General features: G+C 40.0%; 1 protein-coding gene and 1 pseudogene across 1 annotated transcript in view; one reads left to right on the top strand and one right to left on the bottom strand.

The window, feature by feature from the left end:
- Window positions 1-19,157, bottom strand: part of LOC131764143 (mitochondrial carrier homolog 1 pseudogene) — a 165,939-nt pseudogene extending 146,782 nt beyond the window's left edge.
- The window catches only part of RBMS3 (RNA binding motif single stranded interacting protein 3), a 1,499,266-nt gene that overhangs the window by 520,086 nt on the left and 959,342 nt on the right, over window positions 1-19,838 (top strand). The gene's annotated exons all lie outside the window — the stretch shown is intronic.

Raw genomic sequence — 19,838 nt, 5'->3', positions numbered from 1 at the left:
TACTGAGTCTGCGTGCCACAACTACTGAAGCCCACATGCCTAGAGCCCGTCCTCCACGACAAGAAAAGCCACCACAATGAGAAGCCCGCTCACTGCAGGGAAGAGTAGCCCCAGTTTGCCACTACTAGAGAAAGCCCAAGTGCAGCAATGAAGACCAAATGCAGCCAATAATAAAATATAAATAAATTAATTAATTTTTAAAAAAAGAAGAAATTCAAAAAAATAAAATTAGTTTACCATAGTATAGGTGAAGTCTTTCTAAGAAAGATACAAACTCAAGAAGCCATAAAACAAAAGAATCAATTCACTAGAATTATTTAAATATACACATATATTTATTTATCTTTACATGTGAAATTTACATTAACAACTTATCAATGATCTGTTAGGTTCTTTGTCCCTATACCCCTGTCACCTTTGAAATAGGGAACATGAAATGCAATCTGTCTGCTTCAGTCCTGCCATCAGCTCTGGGACTACTCCTGACTCACTTGAGGGCATTTAATAGAATTGTAGAGGTACAACTCTACACCTTATGTCCAAGCAAGATTTGCTGTTGGTTCATGACCAACAAGACTTGCTGGTTCCAGGGGGAGTTGGGCTCTGGATTTTGTTATCAACATCTGTTCTTTCATAAGTACTTTTTATTTTTTCTGAAACACCTGTGCCTTGGGGTCAGTCACCCTTAATGTTCAGAGAGGAAGGACAGCCCTGTGTTTCTTCTGCAAAAAAATTAGAGGGGTGTGTGTGTGTGTTTATCAAAGTAGTTCTTTAAATATTGTAAAGACTAGATACTGGGTAGAGAATGAAGAGAACCACTAGCCATAGCCAAAATAGGAAATGCAGAGTTGGAAAGAAATATCCACAAAAGTTGGAAAGATCCCAACTTTGGGAATAGATTTTGAGAAAATTCTTGCTCTGCATTTCTGAATCCCTATTCATAGGCAGGTTCAGATTTTGTGGGGACTGGAGCTTATACCATTTGAGGGGCCCTTTTACAGAAAAAATATTTTAAAGTTACATATACAAAATTAGTTAAAGGAGTAAATATTTATTTAGAGGATCCTGTTCAAGTGCGGGGCCCTGAAGTCTAAGCTTTTTTTTTTTAAAGGTAAGCTAACCTCTGCTTCTGTGGTAATTATTATCTGATTCACTGTATGCAATTCATCTGACACTTAATCATACACTGCCTAATTTTGTTATTTTACTCTCCATGCTTAGAATTTTAATTCCTGAAGAGTATTTTTTAAAATTCACTCTCTTCTACTATACCTTCCCCTTTTCTGTCTTCCACCCATCGGGGCTTATCCTGAACCATATATCTGGTGTGCAGAGTGGGTACTTAATAGGTATTTATGGAATAACTTTTTGAATAAGCAGTATATGAGTAACTACTTCTCAAATGGATATTTCTGCTTTCAAATAGGTAAATAAGAAATGACTAGGCTAAATGTTTCTTTAGAAGATGTTTTAAACCCAATCAATAAATTGGGAATGATTAAATTATTAGAACTGGTTGACATCAATAGGAAAGTTTATTAATGTAAGGAATCATTATTGTTTTCAAAGTGGGTTACTTCTTAATACAATCACCTAATGCTAAAGATCTCTTTGAGGACAATTGAATTAATTCTACAGGGTAACCCTCCACAAAAAACACTGTCTTACTCCCCAGTCCAAGTAAATGCCAAGTTTATATTATCACCTTTGTCTGCCTTTGGCTTGATAACCATAGTGGTTGTGTCATTAATGACACATTTTCACACCATCCTTACATCTCAGATGTAAATGAAGATGTGGGTACACACTTTGGCTTTCTTCATCCATCCTGCCTCTTGCTTATTAAAAAATTACCCATGTGGAAAATAAAAAGAAAGCAGAACTAACTATAGAATCGCAACTTGCAAGCACTCCAATGAATCGTAATTTTCATAACTATTAACAATGTGCTCCCTGTGGACTGTAGCATAGATGGGATAGAATGTCGGTTATGTAGGAGGTCCAACTTAATCCTTCCTTCCCACTCCGGATGGCATAATAACAGCATGTAAGGGAAAATGACATTGGGACAACCAGGAATTAATCCTAATTTGTTATTTTTTTCAAGAAAATGGTTAATAAATGCTGGTCTTATGTTTTCTTCTGGTAGTGAAACAAATTACTCCCAACACCAGGACATATTCTTTATCAGATCAGGAAAATACAAACCTGGAATTGTTCCTTCTTTGCTATAAACATGTTGGCAATTAGTGTCTTTTTATTATCATTGCCTAACTAAATTCCGTTAGCATTTAAGACACCACAAATGAAGGGAACCATAATGAGTATGAAGATACTGCAAAGAGAGGCAGTGGCTTTATGTTGATATGCATTCAGTTGTACAGTTGGAACACAAGAAACATTATTAGAAACTTTCAAGGGATACAATTCAGGGCCCAACTACTGCTGCCAACTTAGAGATAGTGGCCAAGTTGATATTCTAGAACTTTTTCATCTAAATAAATCCAGTCCCAGTCCTGAGACCTCACTTGCCATATTTCTAATTAGAGATAGAGTGACTAAGTGTTTTTTGGTTTTTTTTTTTCTTGTGGTACGCGGGCCTCTCACTGTTGTGGCCTCTCCCATTGCAGAGCACAGGCTCTGGACGCGCAGGCTCAGCAGCCATGGCTCACCGGCCCAGCTGCTCTGCGACATGTGGGATCTTCCAGGACCGGGGCACGAACCCGTGTCCCCTGCGTCGGCAGGCAGACTCTCAACCACTGTGCCACCAGGGAAGCCTATCTAAATGTTAATTAATGACCAAGTGAGGAATAAAAATTAGCTGATATATTCCATATCACTCTATGTTTTGTGATTATAATGGTTATACATGGCTTGAGATTAAAAAAGTAAGCAAAGGAAAATTAGTTATTAGAGGCAGATCTAAAATGGAGCCATAATGAGGTTCAGGCATGGATGAGACCATGGACTATGGAGCCTAATGGCCTGAGTGTGAATCCTGGCTCCACCAGTCACTTGTTTGGTTTCCTTTCTCTTTACATTTTATCTATTGCAGGTTTTGTGATTTGTGGTTACAGTGTGAACCTAAACTCTTATCTACTTTTTTTTAAGTGATAGTAGGTTAAGTTTAGACAGATTCTGAACGATGTACATTTTTTACTCCCCCTACCAGATTTTGTGTTTTTGATGTCATATTTCACATCTTCATGTTCATGCCTATGTCTTAACTGTTTATTGTAGTTATAGTTGATTTTATACTTTTTGTCTTTTAATCTTTGTACTACCTTATTTAAGTGGTTGATCCATTACCTTTACTGTATATTTTCCTTAACTAGTGAGATTTTCCCATCCCATATTTTCTTATTTCTTGTTATAGCCTTTTCTTTTTCATATTAAGAAGACCTTTTGGGAATTCCCTGGCAGTCCAGTGGTTAGGACTCCATACTTCCACTGCAGGGGACACGGGTTTGATCCCTGACTGGGGAACTAAGATCCCACAAGCTGTGCAGTGTGGCCAAAAAACAAACAAACAAACAAACTCTTTAACCTTTCTTGTAAGGTGGATTTAGTGGTGATGAACTCTCTGTTTTTGCTTGTCTGGGAAACGCTTTATCTTTACTTCAATTCTGAATGATAGCCTTGCTGGATGGAATATCCTAGGTTGTAGGTTTTTTTTTTTCCTTTCAGCACTTTAAATATTTCATGCCACTCTCTTCCGGCCTGTAAAATTTCTGCTGAAAAATCATCTGATAGCCTTATGAGGGTTCCTTTGTATGTGACTCTTTGTTTTTCTCTTGTTACCATTAAAATTCTCTCTTTATCTAACTTTTGCCATTTTAGTTATGATATGTCCTTGTGTGGGTCTGTTTGGGTTCATGTTGTTTTGGGATTCTCTGTGCTTCCTGTACCTGGATATCTTTCTTTCTTCAGCCTTGGGAAGTTTTCAGCCATATTTCATTAAGTTCAATTTTAAATCCCCTTTTCTCTCTCTCTTCTCCTTCTGGGACCCATATAATGTGAATGTTAGTATGCATGATGTCCTAGAAGTCCCTTAAACTAGTCTCATATTTTTTTTCTTTCTTTTTACTGTCTGATTGGCTGATTTCCACTGTTCTGTGTTCTAGTTTGCTTATGTGTTCTTCTGTATCACCTTATCTGCTGTTAATTCCTTCTAGTATATTAGTCATTTCAGTTATTATATTCCTCACTCTGACTGGTTCGTTTTTAATATTTCCTAATTGTTTGTGAAGTTCTTGCTGAGTTCATCTATTCTTTCCCCTGAGTTCAGGTAACATTTTTGTTACTATTGCTTTGAATTCTTTATCAGGTGAAGTATTTATCTTTGTTTCATTATGGTTTTCTTTTCTGGGGTTTTATCCTGTTCTTTTGTTTGAAACATATTCCTCTGTCTTTTCATTTTGTTCAACTTTCTTCATTTATGAAATTAGGTAAAACAGTTGCCTAATCCAGTCTTGAAGGGGTATCTTGGGTGGGAGTCTCCCTTTACGGTGGGCATGTGGTGGGAGAGCTGGATCTGAAGTGAGCATGGACCATGTCTTCCCCGAGTGTGGGCTGGAAGCCACTGCCTTGATGAGAGGTAGGGCTGAAGTTAGAGGAGCTAGAGCCAGAGCAGGTGCAAGCCAGGGCTTCTCTTAAGTTCACTGGTGGTCAGCACCCCTTTGGGACTGTGCCAGGGCCCAAAGGTCTAGAGCAGGAACCCTGAGAGAGCTGGGCTTCTAGGAGTGATGAGAGTCTCTGTCTTGGTTAGGGTTGAGGCCAGAGCTCGAGGGCTTGGGGCTGCACTTCTGAACTGGCTCTGCTACTTCCCTGGCAGTGGTCTCCGCCCTGGGTAGAGGCTGGGCTGGGGCCCCAGGTGCTTCTGTGCTGGGGCACATGTGTGCACCTTGTCAAAGGCAGTCTCTGCCTTAGTAGGGAGCAGTGCTGGAGCAGGAGATCAGTGTGGCCAGAGCCCCTGGCAGTTTTCAGTGTGTTGCCTCCATACTTTGGGAACAAGCAAGTCTGTGTGCTCTTCAAGAGTAGAGACCCAGTTTCTTACAGCCCTTTGGTAAGCCCCACTGGGTTTTAAGCCAGCTAAGGGGCTTGTCTTCCTGTTGTTGGATACCAGGGCTGGGTTGTCCAATGTGGCACCGGAATCCCTCACTCCCCAGAGAGGATCCCTGAACCTGTGATGTCCCCTCCTCTCCTGTGTCCCTACTAGGGGTTTGGGACCCAACTAGATCGCTTCTCTTCCCCTCCTACCTGACTCCTTGTGGTTCTTTCTTTACAGCCTTGGTTGTAGAAGAGCTGTTTTGCTTGTCTTTCGGTCATTCTCAGTGAGAGTTGCTCTATATGTTGTGACAGTTTGTTTTTTCTTTTCATTAACAACAAATGAAATAGGATTATTATTATTATTATTTTTTTAACATCTTTATTGGAGTATAATTGTTTTACAATAGTGTGTTAGTTTTTCCTTTACAACAAACTGAATCAGTTATACATATACATATGTTCCCATATCTCTTCCCTCTTGCATAACCCTCTCTCCCACCCTCCCTATCCCACCCCTCTAGGTGGTCACAAAGCACAGAGGTGATCTCCCTGTGCTATGCAGCAGCTTCCCACTAGCTATCTAATTTACATTTGATAGTGTGTATATGTCCCTGCCACTCTCTCACTTCGTCACAGCCCACCCTTCCCCCTCCCCATATCCTCAAGTCCATGCTCGAGTAAGTCTGTGTTTTATTCCCGTCCTACCACTAATCTCTTCATGACATTTTTTTCCCTTAGAGTCCATATATATGTGTTAGCATACGGTATTTGTTTTTCTCCTTCTGACTTACTTCACTCTGTATGACAGACTCCTGGTCCATCCACCTCATTATAAATAACTCAGTTTCATTTCTTTTTATGGCTGAGTAATATTCCATTGTATATATGTGCCACATCTTCTTTATCCATTCATCTGTTGATGGACACTTAGGTTGCTTCCATGTCCTGGCTATTGTAAATAGAGCTGCAATGAACATTTTGGTACATGAGTCTTTCTGAATTATGGTTTTCTCAGGGTATATGCCCAGTAGTGGGATTGCTGGGTCGTATGGTAGTTCTATTTGTAGTTTTTTAAGGAACCTCCATACTGTTCTCCATAGCGGCTGTATCAATTTACATTCCCACCAGCAGTGCAAGAGGGTTCCCTTTTCTCCACACCCTCTCCAGCATTTATTGTTTCTAGAGTTTTTGATGATGGCCAATCTGACCGGTGTGAGATGATATCTCATTGTAGTTTTGATTTGCATTTCTCTAATGATTAATGATGTTGAGCATTCTTTCATGTGTTTGTTGGCAATCTGTATATATTCTTTGGAGAAATGTCTATTTAGGTCTTCTGCCCATTTTTGGATTGGGTTGTTTGTTTTTTTGTTGTTGAGCTGCATGAGTTGCTTATAAATTTTGGAAATTAATCCTTTGTCAGTTGCTTCATTTGCAAATATTTTCTCCCATTCTGAGGGTTGTCTTTTGGTCTTGTTTATGGTATCCTTTGCTGTGCAAAAGCTTTTAAGTTTCATTAGGTCCCATTTGTTTATTTGTGTTTTTATTTCCATTTCTCTAGGAGATGGGTCAAAAAGGATCTTGCTGTGATTTATGTCGTATAGTGTTCTGCCTATGTTTTCCTCTAAGAGTTTGATAGTGTCTGGCCTTACATTTAGGTCTTTAACCCATTTTGAGTTTATTTTTGTGTGTGGTGTTAGGGAGTGTTCTAATTTCATACTGTTACATGTAGCTGTCCAGTTTTCCCAGCACCACTTATTGAAGAGGCTGTCTTTTCTCCACTGTATATCCTTCCCTCCTTTATCAAAGATAAGGTGACCATATGTGTGTGGGTTTATCTCTGGGCTCTCTATCCTGTTCCATTGATCTATATTTCTGTTTTTGTGCCAGTACCATATTGTCTTGATTACTGTAGCCTTGTAGTAGAGTCTGAAGTCAGGGAGCCTAATTCCTCCAGCTCCATTTCTCGTTCTCAAGATTGCTTTGGCTATTCGGGGTCTTTTGTGTTTCCATACAAATTGTGAAATTTTTTGTTCTAGTTCTGTAAAAAATGCCAGTGGTAATTTGATAGGGATTGCATTGAATCGGTAGATTGCTTTGGGTAGTATAGTCATTTTCACAATGTTGATTCTTCCAATCCAAGAACATGGTATATTTCTCCACCTATTTGTATCATCTTTAATTTCTTTCATAAGTGTCTTATAGTTTTCTGCATACAAGTCTTTTGTCTCCTTAGGTAGGTTTATTCCTAGATATTTTATTCTTTTTGTTGCAGTGGTAAATGGGAGTGTTTTCTTAATTTCACTCTCAGATTTTTCATCATTAGTGTATAAGAATGCCAGAGATTTCTGTGCATTAATTTTGTATCCTGCTACTTTACCGAATTCATTGATTAGCTCTAGTAGTTTTCTGGTAGCATCCTTAGGATTCTCTATGTATAGTATCATGTCATCTGCAAACAGTGACAGCTTTACTTCTTCTTTTCCTATTTGGATTCCTTTTATTTCTTTTTCTTCTCTGATTGCTGTGGCTAGAACTTCCAAAACTATGTTGAATAAGAGTGGTGAGAGTGGGCAACCTTGTCTTGTTCCTGATCTTAGTGGAAATGGTTTCAGTTTTTCACCATTGAGAACGATACTAGCTGTGGGTTTGTCATATATGGCCTTTATTATGTTGAGGAAAGTTCCCTGTATGCCTACTTTCTGCAAGGTTTTTATCATAAATGAGTGTTGAATTTTGTCAAAAGCTTTCTCTGCATCTATTGAGATGATCATATGGTTTTTCTCCTTCAGTTTGTTGATATGGTGTATCACGTTGATTGGTTTGCGTATATTGAAGAATCCTTGCATTCCTGGGATAAACCCCACTTGATCATGGTGTATGATCCTTTTAATGTGCTGTTGGATTCTGTTTGCTAATATTTTGTTGAGGATTTTTGCATCTATGTTCATCAGTGATATTGGCCTGTAGTTTTCTTTCTTTGTGACGTCTTTGTCTGGTTTTGGTATCAGGGTGATGTTGGCCTCATAGAATGAGTTTGGGAGTGTTCCTCCCTCTGCTATCTGTTGGAAGAGTTTGAGAAGGATAGGTGTTAGCTCTTCTCTAAATGTTTGATAGAATTCGCCTGTGAAGCCATCTGGTCCTGGGCTTTTGTTTGCTGGAAGATTTTTAATCACAGTTTCAATTTCAGTGCTTGTGATTGGTCTGTTCAAATTTTCTATTTCTTCCTGGTTCAGTCTCGGCAGCTTGTGCATTTCTAAGAATTTGTCCATTTCTTCCAGGTTGTCCATTTTATTGGCATACAGTTGCTTGTAGTAATCTCTAATAATCTTTTGTATTTCTGCAGTGTCAGTTGTTACATCTCCTTTTTCATTTCTAATTCTATTGATTTGAGTCTTCTCCCTTTTATTCTTGATGAGTCTGGCTAATGGTTTATCAATTTTATTTATCTTCTCAAAGAACCAGCTTTTAGTTTTATTGATCTTTGCTATTGTTTCCTTCACTTCTTTTTCATTTATTTCTGATCTGATCTTTATGATTTCTCTCCTTCTGCTAAATTTGGGGTTTTTTTGTTCTTCTTTCTCTAATTGCTTTAAGTGCAAAGTTAGGTTGTTTATTCGAGATGTTTCCTGTTTCTTAAGGTATGATTGTATTGCTATAAACTTGCCTCTTAGAACTGCTTTTGCTGTATCCCATAGGTTTTGGGTCGTTGTGTCTCCATTGTCATTTGTTTCTAAGTATTTTTTGATTTCCTCTTTGATTTCTTCAGTGATCACTTCGTTATTAAGTAGTGTATTGTTTAGCCTCCATGTGTTTGTATTTTTTACAGATCTTTTCCTATAATTGATATCTAGTCTCATAGCGTTGTGGTCGGAAAAGATACTTGATACGATTTCAATTTTCTTAAATTTGCCAAGGCTAGATTTGTGACCCAATATATGATCAATCCTGGAGAATGTTCCATGAGCACTTGAGAAAAATGTGTATTCTGTTGTTTTTGGATGGAATGTCCTATAAATATCAATTAAGTCCATCTTGTGTAATGTATCATTTAAAGCTTGTGTTTCCTTATTTATTTTCATTTTGGATGATCTGTCCATTGGTGACAGTGGGGTGTTAAAGTCCCCCATTATAATTGTGTTACTGTCGATTTCCCCTTTTAAGGCTGTTAGTATTTGCCTTGTGTATTGAGGTGCTCCTATGTTGGGTGCATAAATATTTACAATTGTTATATCTTCTTCATGGATCGATCCCTTGATCATTATGTAGTGTCCTTCTTTGTCTCTTGTAATAGTCTTTATTTTAAAGTCTCTTTTGTCTGATATGAGAATTGCTACTCCAGCTTTCTTCTGATTTCCATTTGCATGGAATATCTTTTTCCATCCCCTTACTTTCAGTCTGTATGTGTCCCTAGGTCTGAAGTGGGTCTCTTGTAGACAGCATATATATGGGTCTTGTTTTTGTATCCATTCAGCCAATCTGTGTCTTTTGGTGGGAGCATTTAATCCATTTACATTTAAGGTAATTATCGATATGTATGTTCCTATTACTATTTACTTAATTGTTTCAGGTTGTTCTTGTAGGTCTTTTCCTTCTCTTGTGTTTCTTGCCTAGAGAAGTTCCTTTAGGATTTGTTGTAGAGCTGGTTTGGTGGTGCTGAACTCTCTCAGCTTTTGCTTGTCTGTAAAGGTTTTAATTTCTCCATCAAATCTGAATGAGATCCTTGCTGGGTAGAGTAATCTTGGTTGTAGGTTTTTTTCCTTCATCACTTTAAATATGTCCTGCCACTCCCTTCTGGCTTGTAGAGTTTCTGCTGAAAGATCAGATGTTAATCTTATGGGGATTCCCTTGTGTGTTATTTGTTGTTTTTCCCTTGCTGCTTTTAATATGTTTTCTTTGTATTTAATTTTTGACAGTTTGATTATTATGTGTCTTGGCGTGTTTCTCTTTGGGTTTATCCTGTATGGGACTCTCTGTGCTTTCTGGACTTGATTGATTATTTCCTTTCCTATATTAGGGAAGTTTTCAACTATAATCTCTTCAAATATTTTCTCAGTCCCTTTCTTTTTCTCTTCTTCTTCTGGGACCCCTATAATTCGAATGTTGGTGCGTTTAATGTTGTCCCAGAGGTCTCTGAGACTGTCCTCAGTTCTTTTCATTCTTTTTTCTTTCTTCTGCTCTGCAGTAGTTATTTCCACTATTTTATCTTCCAGGTCACTTATCCGTCCTTCTGCCTCAGTTATTCTGCTATTGATCCCATCTAGAGTATTTTTAATTTCATTTATTGTGTTGCTCATCGTTTCTTGCTTCCTCTTTATTTCTTCTAGGTCCCTGTTAACTGTTTCTTGCAAATTGTCTATTCTATTTACAAGATTTTGCATCATCTTCACCATCATTATTCTAAATTCTCTTTCAGGTAGATTGGCTATTACCTCTTCATCTGTTAGGTCTGGTGTGTTTTTATCTTGCTCCTTCATCTGTTGTGTGTTTTTCTGTCTTCTCATTTCGCTTATCTTACTGTGTTTGGGGTCTCCTTTTTGCACACTGCAGGTTCGTAGTTCCTGTTGTTTTTGGTGGCTGTCCCCAGTGGCTAAGGTTGGTTCAGTGGGTTGAGTAGATTCCCTGGTTGGGGGGACTAGTGCCTCTGTTCTGGTGGATGAGGCTGGATCTTGTCTTTCTGATGGGCAGGTCCTCGTCTGGTGGTGTGTTTGGGGATGTTGGTTACCTTATTATGATTTTAGGCAGCCTCTCTGCTAATGGATGGGGCTGTAGACCTGTCTTGCTCTTTGTTGGGCATAGGGTGTCCAGCACTGTTCTTTGCTGGTCCTTGATTGAAGCTGGGTCTTGGTGTTGAGATGGAGATCTCTGGGAGATTTTCGCCGTCTGATATTACGTGGAGCTGGGAGGTCTCTTGTGGACTAGTGTCTTGAGGTTGGTTCTCCCACCTCAGGGACACCGCCCTGGTGCCTGGCTGGGGCGCCAAGAACCTTTAATCCACACAGCTCAAAATAAAAGGTAGAATAAATAGAAAGGAAAGAAAAGGAAGGAAGGAGGGAGGGAGGGAAGGAAGGAGGAAAGGAAGGAAGAAATGAAGGAAGGAAGCAAGAAAGGAAGGAAGGAAGGTGCAGAGGAAGAAAGGGAGGAAGGAAGAGAGGAAGGGAGGAAAGAAGGGGGGAAGGAAGGGAGAAAGGAGGGAAGAAGGGAAGAAAGGAAGGAAGAAAGGAAGAAAGAAAGGGAGAAGACAGAGTAGTATAAAGTATAGTTATTAAAATAAAAAATAATTATTAAGAAGAAAAATTTCCTTTTAAACAAAAAAAAACAGAAAAATGGGTCGGTCTAACCCTAGGACAAATGGTGAAAGCAAAGCTATACAGACAAAATCTCACACAGCAGCACACACATACACACTCACAAAAAGAAAAAAAAAAGGGAAAATAATAGTATATCTTGCTCCCAAAGTCCACCTCCTCAACTTGGGATGATTCGTTGTCTATTCAGGTTTTCAACAGCTGCAGGGCACTTAAAGTTGATTGTGGAGCTTTAATCCGCCGCTTCTGAGGCTGCTGGGAGAGACCTCCCCCTCTCCTCTCTGTTCGCACAGCTCCTGGGGTTCAGCTTTGGACTTGGTCCCGCCTCTGCGTGTAGGTTGTCCGAGTGCGACTGCCCTTCGCTCAGACAGGACGATGTTAAAGGAGCAGTTGATTCGGGGCCTCCAGTTCACTCAGGCTGGGGGGAGGGAGTGGCACGGGGGCGGGGCGAGTCCGCAGCGGCAGAGGCCGGCGTGACCCTGCACAGGCCCAAGGCGCGCCGTGCGTTCTCCCAGGGAAGCTGTCCCTGGATCCCGGGACCCCGGCAGTGGCGGGCCGCACGGGCTCCCGGGAGGGCCGGTGTGGAGAGCGACCTGCGCTCGCACACAGGCCTCTTGGTGGTGGCAGCAGCAACCTTAGCGTCCGACACCCGTCTCTACTGTCCGTGCCAACAGACGCGGCTCGCGCCCGTTTCTGGAGTTCCTCTACACGGTGCTCCTAATCCCCTCACCTCACACCCGAGAAAGCAAAGAGGCAAGAAAAAGTCTCGTCTCTTCGGCAGCTCCGCGCCCGCCCCTGGGGCTCCTTCAAGCGGCACACTTAATCCCCTCTCCTCGCGCCCAGGCAGCAAAGAGGGAGGAAAGGTCTCTTGCCTCTTCGGCAGCTCCAGACTTCTCCTGAACTCCCTCCCGGCCAGCCGTGGCGCACTAGCCCCCTTCAAGCTGTCTTCACTCTGCCAACTCCAGACCTTTCCCTGGGATCCGACTGAAGCCCGAGCCTCAGCTCCCGGCCCCGCCCGCCCCGGCAGGTGAGCAGAGGAGCCTCTCGGGCTGGTGAGTACTGGTCGGCACCGATCCTCTGCGGGAATCTCTCCGCTTTGCCCTCCGCACCCCTGTGGCTGAGCTGTCCTCCGCGGCTCCGGAACTTCCCCCTCCGGCGCCCGCAGTCTCTGCCCGAGAAGGGGCCTCTAGTGTGTGGGAGTCTTTCCTCCTTCACGGCTCCCTCCCACTGGCGTAGGTCCCGTCCCTATTCTTTTGTCCCTGTTTATTCTTTTTTCTTTTGCCCTACCCAGATATGTGGGGAGTTTCTTGCCTTTTTGGAGGTCTGAGGTCTTCTGCCAGCGTTCGGTGGGTGTTCTATAGGAGAAGTTCCACGTGTAGATGTATTTCTGATGTCTCTTTTTTTTTCCTTTCCCTTTGTGCTTAGTCTTTCACTTGCTCGTAGGACGCCGCACGCGGAAACCTTGCACCCAGCACTTCCTGAAATAGGATTATTTCGCCAAACAAGAACCTTATAAGCCATTGTGAGGCTACTGAGAAGGGGTAGTCTGCATCCCTTTTTTCTCCCCGTTTAGGAGATCAAAGTCTAGACTTGACTAACTGGACCATAGAGTAAAGTTTCCTGTAGGAAGAGGGAGGGAGATGCCCACCTCTCACATTGTGGGAAGGAGAAGAAAGGGAAAGTGCAAATTGTGAGATGTGTTCTGACTTTGCCTCTGTGGTGGCAGTTTTGATGTGTTCATTGGCGAGATGAGCTCAGGGTCTTCCTACTCTGACCGATTCTGCCTCTGCCATTTTTGTTTTCTGCTTGTTCGCACTGTTTTTTCTTTCTCAGTTTTACTTTTCCTCTTTTCCTGTGTGTCTGAGTTTCTGACTTCTTCTGTCCTAATTCTGGGATATATAAGCAGTAAGTAAACTTAGAGAACTCACTGCTGTGTCATTCCTTAGGTCCCAAGGTCCCTGGTTGGTTTGCAATCTTATGATGTTTGTTTTTTATATGACGTTAAGGTTTTTGGTTATATCTAGTGGGAAGAATAGGGAAACATGCTGACTGTATCCTCCCAGAAAGGGAAAAATGTTTCTATTTTTATCAACATTTAAAAGTTCTCTCATGAGGGAACTGAACAGATTTGTTTTCTACTAGGTTCACTGTCATTCCTTTTTTCCTCTTTCCACTGACACTAACAATGGTTCTGATTTGTGTCAAATTTTTTTATCATGTTGGATTCTGATTGTTGTAATAAAACATTAAAAGAGGCTGTTCAATATGTTTGCAAGTGGATTGTCTCCTGTAATTTACATTAAGAAACACTTTACAGTATTGACAAGTTTCAATTAGTATACTGAACTATAAGTTGTTAACTCAATACAGAAAAGATTTAGACAAGAAATACTGGGACAACTTAGAAAATAAATATACAAACACAGCTTGAGTCCTAAATATTGGTGTAGGTTCATCTGGATCTATCACCATGCTTAATGAACAAGCTTATGCTTTTGGTCTAAATCTATAATATTCATATCAATGCTTTGGAATGTTGCCTTGAAATTAAGTTCACATTAAACATTTTGAAAATGAGAGATCATTTTTTCATATTATAATTTTACCTCCTTTTAGCCAGTAACTGAAATATTATAACGTAAGGTGATGCTATTCAAAGTGTGATACATCACCAGGGAACTTGTTAGACATGCAAATTCTTGGGCCCCTACACTCAACTTAATGAATCAAAATTTCTGGAGGCGGGGCTCAGGAGTCTGTGTTTTAAACAATTCCTGGGATACACAGATGGTTATTAGGTGCCTTTGGCAAAGTGGGTGAGAATTCTTTGGTCTCTAGAGCATCATTGTCCATTCTAGCTCTACCACTTCCTAGCTGTGTCACTGTTATTCACTGGTTGCCTCAATTTCCTTACCTATAAAATAGGATAATAGGATAAATGTCTGAAGATCATTTTGAAAATTAAATAAGTGAATAGATAAAAGTACCTTTTATCTAATAAAAGGTGACTAACACCTACTTAATACTTGATAAATGTTAGCTATTTTTATTTAAAATGTATAGTATGATCATAATACCTAAAATAAGAGAACTTTTACTGATTTTTTTTTCCTCTTTGATGTTTTCACTTTCATGAGAATTCATGTGGTATGGAAATATGACTTGTTTACGTGAAGTCAGTTGCCAGGATAATATCTCTTTCCAGCCATGCAGACGTAGGCTACTGTGTATTAACTCTATATTCTTTGGTGGAAAGGATTTTAGTGTACAGCACAAGCATACATGGGGACATGAGTGTGCGCACACACACATATACTCACACACACATACTCACACACACACATCAGTTGGCTTAGATCATATTTGCAGGGGACAAGGCATGGAACCCAAGCAAGTTGGAGCACTCGGGTTGTTTCATAATTATTCCCCTGCCCTGGGACCTGTCTATCCTCTGTACAGCCCTGCCCCGTTAAAGTTTCTAGCACAGCACACTGAATCCTTTCTTCTTCCTCCTTTCTGCCCTCCTGGACCTCTGAACTTAAAATCTGCTCCCTTATAACTTCCTGAAACCCCTTTCTACTGTTGCACCGTAATAATGTTTCCTTTCATCCGTCCAGTCTACAAGCCTCAGAACTTGCCATGTGTATTCCCACCTCACCCTCATCTTACCTTCTGCAACATGGATTTGTTAGAGGGACAGATTTGACCTGTGGTCTGTACTTGGGTCTTGATATTTACTTTACTATATCCTGTCTCATCATCAGTTTTAGGGCAGGGACAAGGCTATGTATTTTATCTCTTTATATGTCCAGCCTTTGGTTATTTTACATCTCCCATAAAATCTAAAAAAAAACTAAAACTGTGATAATGCTTTTATTTTATGAATTATTTTATGGGCTCTCTACTACTAATAATACCATCGATTGAGCTCTTCCTTGACATGAGGTGCTGTGCTTTGTATAATCCAACTCATTTAATGTTTGTAACTCTATAAGGTGGGACTGTTATCATCCCTATTTTCCAGAGGATGAAATTAACACCAGTAACTTCTCAAGGTCACATTGATAGTACATGGTGGTAAAGGGCTTGTAACTCAGGCAATCTGAGTCCAAGAGCTCTCTTTCTCAGCCACCTTGTTCCATGATCTCTTATCTAATATTATCAAAGAGGGTACAACAATTCACAGAGGCTAAGTAAACTTGGCCTGGGGTAAACCCGTAGGTTCTTTGGCTTCAAATTCTGTGTATTTTCAATCATACCACAGGATCACTGTGCAAGTAAGTGCTAATGAAAATAAGACTTGGGAAGATATCTGTGGATTATATTTTTTCTATCAATACCTATAATTTCTAGAGTGATGTAAGTTGCTTGCTCAGTATATCAGAGGAAGAGACAGAAAGAAAGAGAGAAAGGAAGGGAGGGAGAAAGAGATAGATGTTTGGAGGCAGGAAGAAGTCCCGTTTCATTAAGAGATAGGCTGTTTGTGATTTCCTGTGTCATTGATATTTTGTTTCTATTTTACTAATTGACATATAAATGTCCTTATGTTTGTCAATATTCAATCATAAATGAACATCTAACTGAAAAAGCTTTATAACAGTGCCCCCCCCCCCCCGCCTCCTTGTTTATACAGAGAAATAAGAAGAAAACAAACACCAATAAAAACAAAAAGCCACACCTGTGATCTTGTCAATTACCAACCACTAAATCTAGTTTCAAATTCTATTAAAGTAATGGGACCAAAATAGGGAGGAAAAAGCTGTACATATCCAATGGAGTAACAGAACCTTAGCAATAATGAACTTGGTTTTATAAAGTACAAATTGGGCTAGACAAGCTTGGTCACACTTTTCCAATTGAATCAGTGAGTTAGTAAGTGAAGAGAAAGAAGCAGATACAACATATATGGCCCATGAGCTGGAAACACACAGCTATGTCTTTCTGTACTTAGAGTTCAACCCAAGGAGAACAAGTAGTGGAAAATCAGTGAAATCAACTATGGAAATTATTGATTCATTACTTGAACAGTGAGTGAAACCAGAAAGCAAGGAATCAGAACTGTGTGTCACTGGAACGTTGCAAGGCAAAGAATTGTTACTCTGTAGGTGAATCTTATAATCTACTACCACCTTTGACACACCATGCAGTCTTATGGTCTAGCTGTCCTCACCAAAGCCAGGTGCCTGTGAAGCTGCACCTGGACTGCTGGATCCTGGTGGCTATCATCATGGTCACTTTCATTTGTGTCCCTCTGGATTCCAGGGTCACTTTCTCACATGCAGGGACCTTGTTTGCCAGGCACTAGATTTTGAACCCTGGATTACCTCACCTTTCTTCTAATTTCAGAGGAGCTAAGAATTGTTCCATTGTCTTTTGTTATTCCATAGAAGTACTGTCTCTCAGAGTGTTGAACTGTGGGGCTGTATGGGAGCGTACTGGCAGTTTCGTGGTTTTGTTTTATCCCTTTTCAGTCTTTCTGGGTAAAGGAGACTTGGCAACCCACTGGTTCCCCTGATATGCAGGGTGTCCTCTCACTTTCCTTCCAAGGAGCTGACTTTCCGTTCGTTCCATTTTTAGTTAGCCACCTTCCTGCAAGTCAGACCACTATATATCAACATTTTCTTTCTATCAGAAACTTTTGCCTTATGTTAAAACAAAGAATTGTGAACAGAACAATGGTGATCTCCCACCATGTTTTAGAGCAACCTATTTCAAAATAAGATCCATCTTGGAAGCTATAAATTCTTTTGTTTGATCAATGATATGCTTTTCCAAAATGACTTTAGTGTTATAAACTTTTCTTTTTAATTTTTTTCTTTTCAAAATGAACCATTGATCTGTTATCCATGTCGACAAACAGATCTTCTCCCTCGTTATAGTTAAGAAGATTGTGATAGGGAAAAAAACTAATTATTGCCTGTTCTTCATTGCTGTAACCTGTCATTCTGAATCCAATCCTACCTTACAAACACTAAGATATGTTTTTTCTAGTTTTATTGAGATATAATTGATACATAACATTGTATAATTTTATCGTATACAACATGTTGATTTGATGCATTTATAAATTGCAAAGTGATTTCCACCATAGTGTTACCTACCCCTTCCATCTGTTACCGACAAGGGTTTTTGGCCTCTGTAATCAATAGAAATTGATAAGAGAAATTCAGACAAGACAAGAAATTCAGGTAAGACTTTATTGCTGCAGTGGGGGATGGGCGGGAGTGAAAATAAGCAACAACTTCCCTTGCTCACTCCCTGAGGCCGGCAGGTGTGTGTGTGTGTGTGTCTGTGTGTGTGTGGCGAGTTAGTTCCTTATATGGGGTGAGGGTAGCGGCAGGTCCAGGGGTTGCAGAGGGGTGGCTTAGGTGTTTTGTCCCCCCCCCTTTGGTGGTATTGAGTGCAGGGGGCATGCGCAGTACCTGCTTTTGCTCCCAACTCTTCAGAAATGCAGTTGGGCTTTTAGTCTTTGTGTATCTTATTGTCTGTAATTTGCCCCAACTGCTCATGCACACAGTTATTTTTATTCCCTTATAGTTTCTTTGTATTTTGTTCCTCCAGGAGATGTTTGTCCAGGTGCAGGCACTGCAGCAATGGGTCCCAGGTCTCAGGACCCAGCCTGTCTAGCATCCTGTCCCATAGCTACCTTTTTTATTGTGTGATGAGAACACTTAATATCTACTCTCTTAGCAACATTCAAGTATATGACTATATTATTAGCTATAATCACTATGCTGTACATTAGATCCTCAAATTTATTAATTCTATAACTGGAAGTTGGTATTTTTTGACCAATACCTGAGATACAATTCCTTATTTTCACATCTGTCTTTGGACATTGTGTTTGGAAGTTTGGCCATTTCTCTTTATAGTCAAGTTAATTTAAGAAATGAGGCCAACTACATTGTACAACTGTAACTTATATAATATGGCACATCAACTATACTTCAATTAAAAAAAGAAAGAAAAAAAGGAAATGAGGCCAAGCCCACACCATGTTGCTCCCCCTCTTGTAGTAACTGAGGTCTCCTTGTTCATAGACATGGATGTGAAAAATAATTTTGTTTGATGTTCATAAACAAAGAAAATTAGATTTTTATTCTTTCTATTCTCAGATGGTTTCTCATGTGAGCTAACTGAATAAGGGAGGAAAGTCACAGAGGGACCTGTATTTGTCATTTATCAACTGTGTGCCAAGAATTGCTCTAGGTACTTTACCAGACATTTTTCCTCTTTCATTTTCTCTTTCCAAATAAAGCTACAAGATATTTCCAAGTTACAGATGAGATAATCACATATTAGAGAGTCCAAGAACACAGATAGTGAGAAATAGGGAAAAGTTGAGCACACAAGGCTACCCATTTTCTGGTGGGAAGTGTGTGCCCTTGGCCAAACTTCCAGAACTGGTGCAGACAGCACTTCTATTTGCCTATTCAGGTCCCTTCTTTTATAGGAATCTCCCTGCTACTGTCTCTCATTTTTACTGTCCACTCTCCTCCATCTGCTTATGACATTTATTGATAGCTTTTTTACAAAAATTTTTTATTTAGTGAAGGATAACTTAAATACAGAAAAGTACACCAATGACAATTGTATAGCTGATGCATTTTCACAAAATAGACATACCCATATCAGGTCACACCCAAGATCAAGAACTAGGACATCATTAGCACCTGAAGTCTTCCTCAGGCCCATTTCCAGTAAGTAACCCCAAAGGAAATCCCCGTCTTGACTTCTAACAACATAGTTTTGCTCATGTTTCCTCTTTAGATAAGTAGAATCATAAGGGATGTACTCCATTGTGCCTGGCTTTTGTTCTACATTTTGTTTGTGAAAGTCACACAGGTTTTCCCCCTAAGCATCAATCCATTCATTTTTGTTACTGTATAATATTTCATTGTATACTATATATATATATATTTTACTTTTGATGGACATTTGTTCTTTTTCCAGTTTTTGGCTATTACAAATAATGCTGCTCTTTGCATTTTTGAACAAGTTTCTTGATACACATACGAATGCAATTCAGTTGGTTATAAATCTAGGAGTGGATTTTTGGGTTTATTGGGATGCATACATTCAGCTATGATGAGTGTTGCCAAGCACTATTTACAATTGGTTTTCAGTAGCAGTCTATGAGAGTTCCATTTCTTCAGGATCCTTGACAGTGCTTGGTATTGTCTGTCTTTTTAATTTTAGCAACTTAGTTGATGTGTTTAGGTATACTATTGTGATTTGAATTTGCCTTTTCCTGATGACTCAGGAGATTAATCCCTTTTTCAAATGTTCATGAAATTGGCTGTCTTTTGATTTCATGTCTCACTTCTCTAGGAGCTCTGGATGGTCCAGCAGATTACTAGCTTTGCTATTATCCTTGTGGCTCAAAGCAGCTCAGATGTGTGAAGGAAGTGCCTGCATTCAGGGCTTCCTCTTGGCTGTTGGTCCTATGCGGGCCCCCACCCCAGCAGAGGCAACGTCCTG

The sequence above is a fragment of the Kogia breviceps genome, chromosome 10 (genome assembly GCF_026419965.1).
Source record: "Kogia breviceps isolate mKogBre1 chromosome 10, mKogBre1 haplotype 1, whole genome shotgun sequence".
In the NCBI taxonomy this organism is placed as follows: domain Eukaryota; kingdom Metazoa; phylum Chordata; class Mammalia; order Artiodactyla; family Physeteridae; genus Kogia; species Kogia breviceps.
The sequence above is the reverse complement of the archived record's forward strand: the minus strand, read 5'-3'. Positions and strand labels throughout refer to the sequence as shown.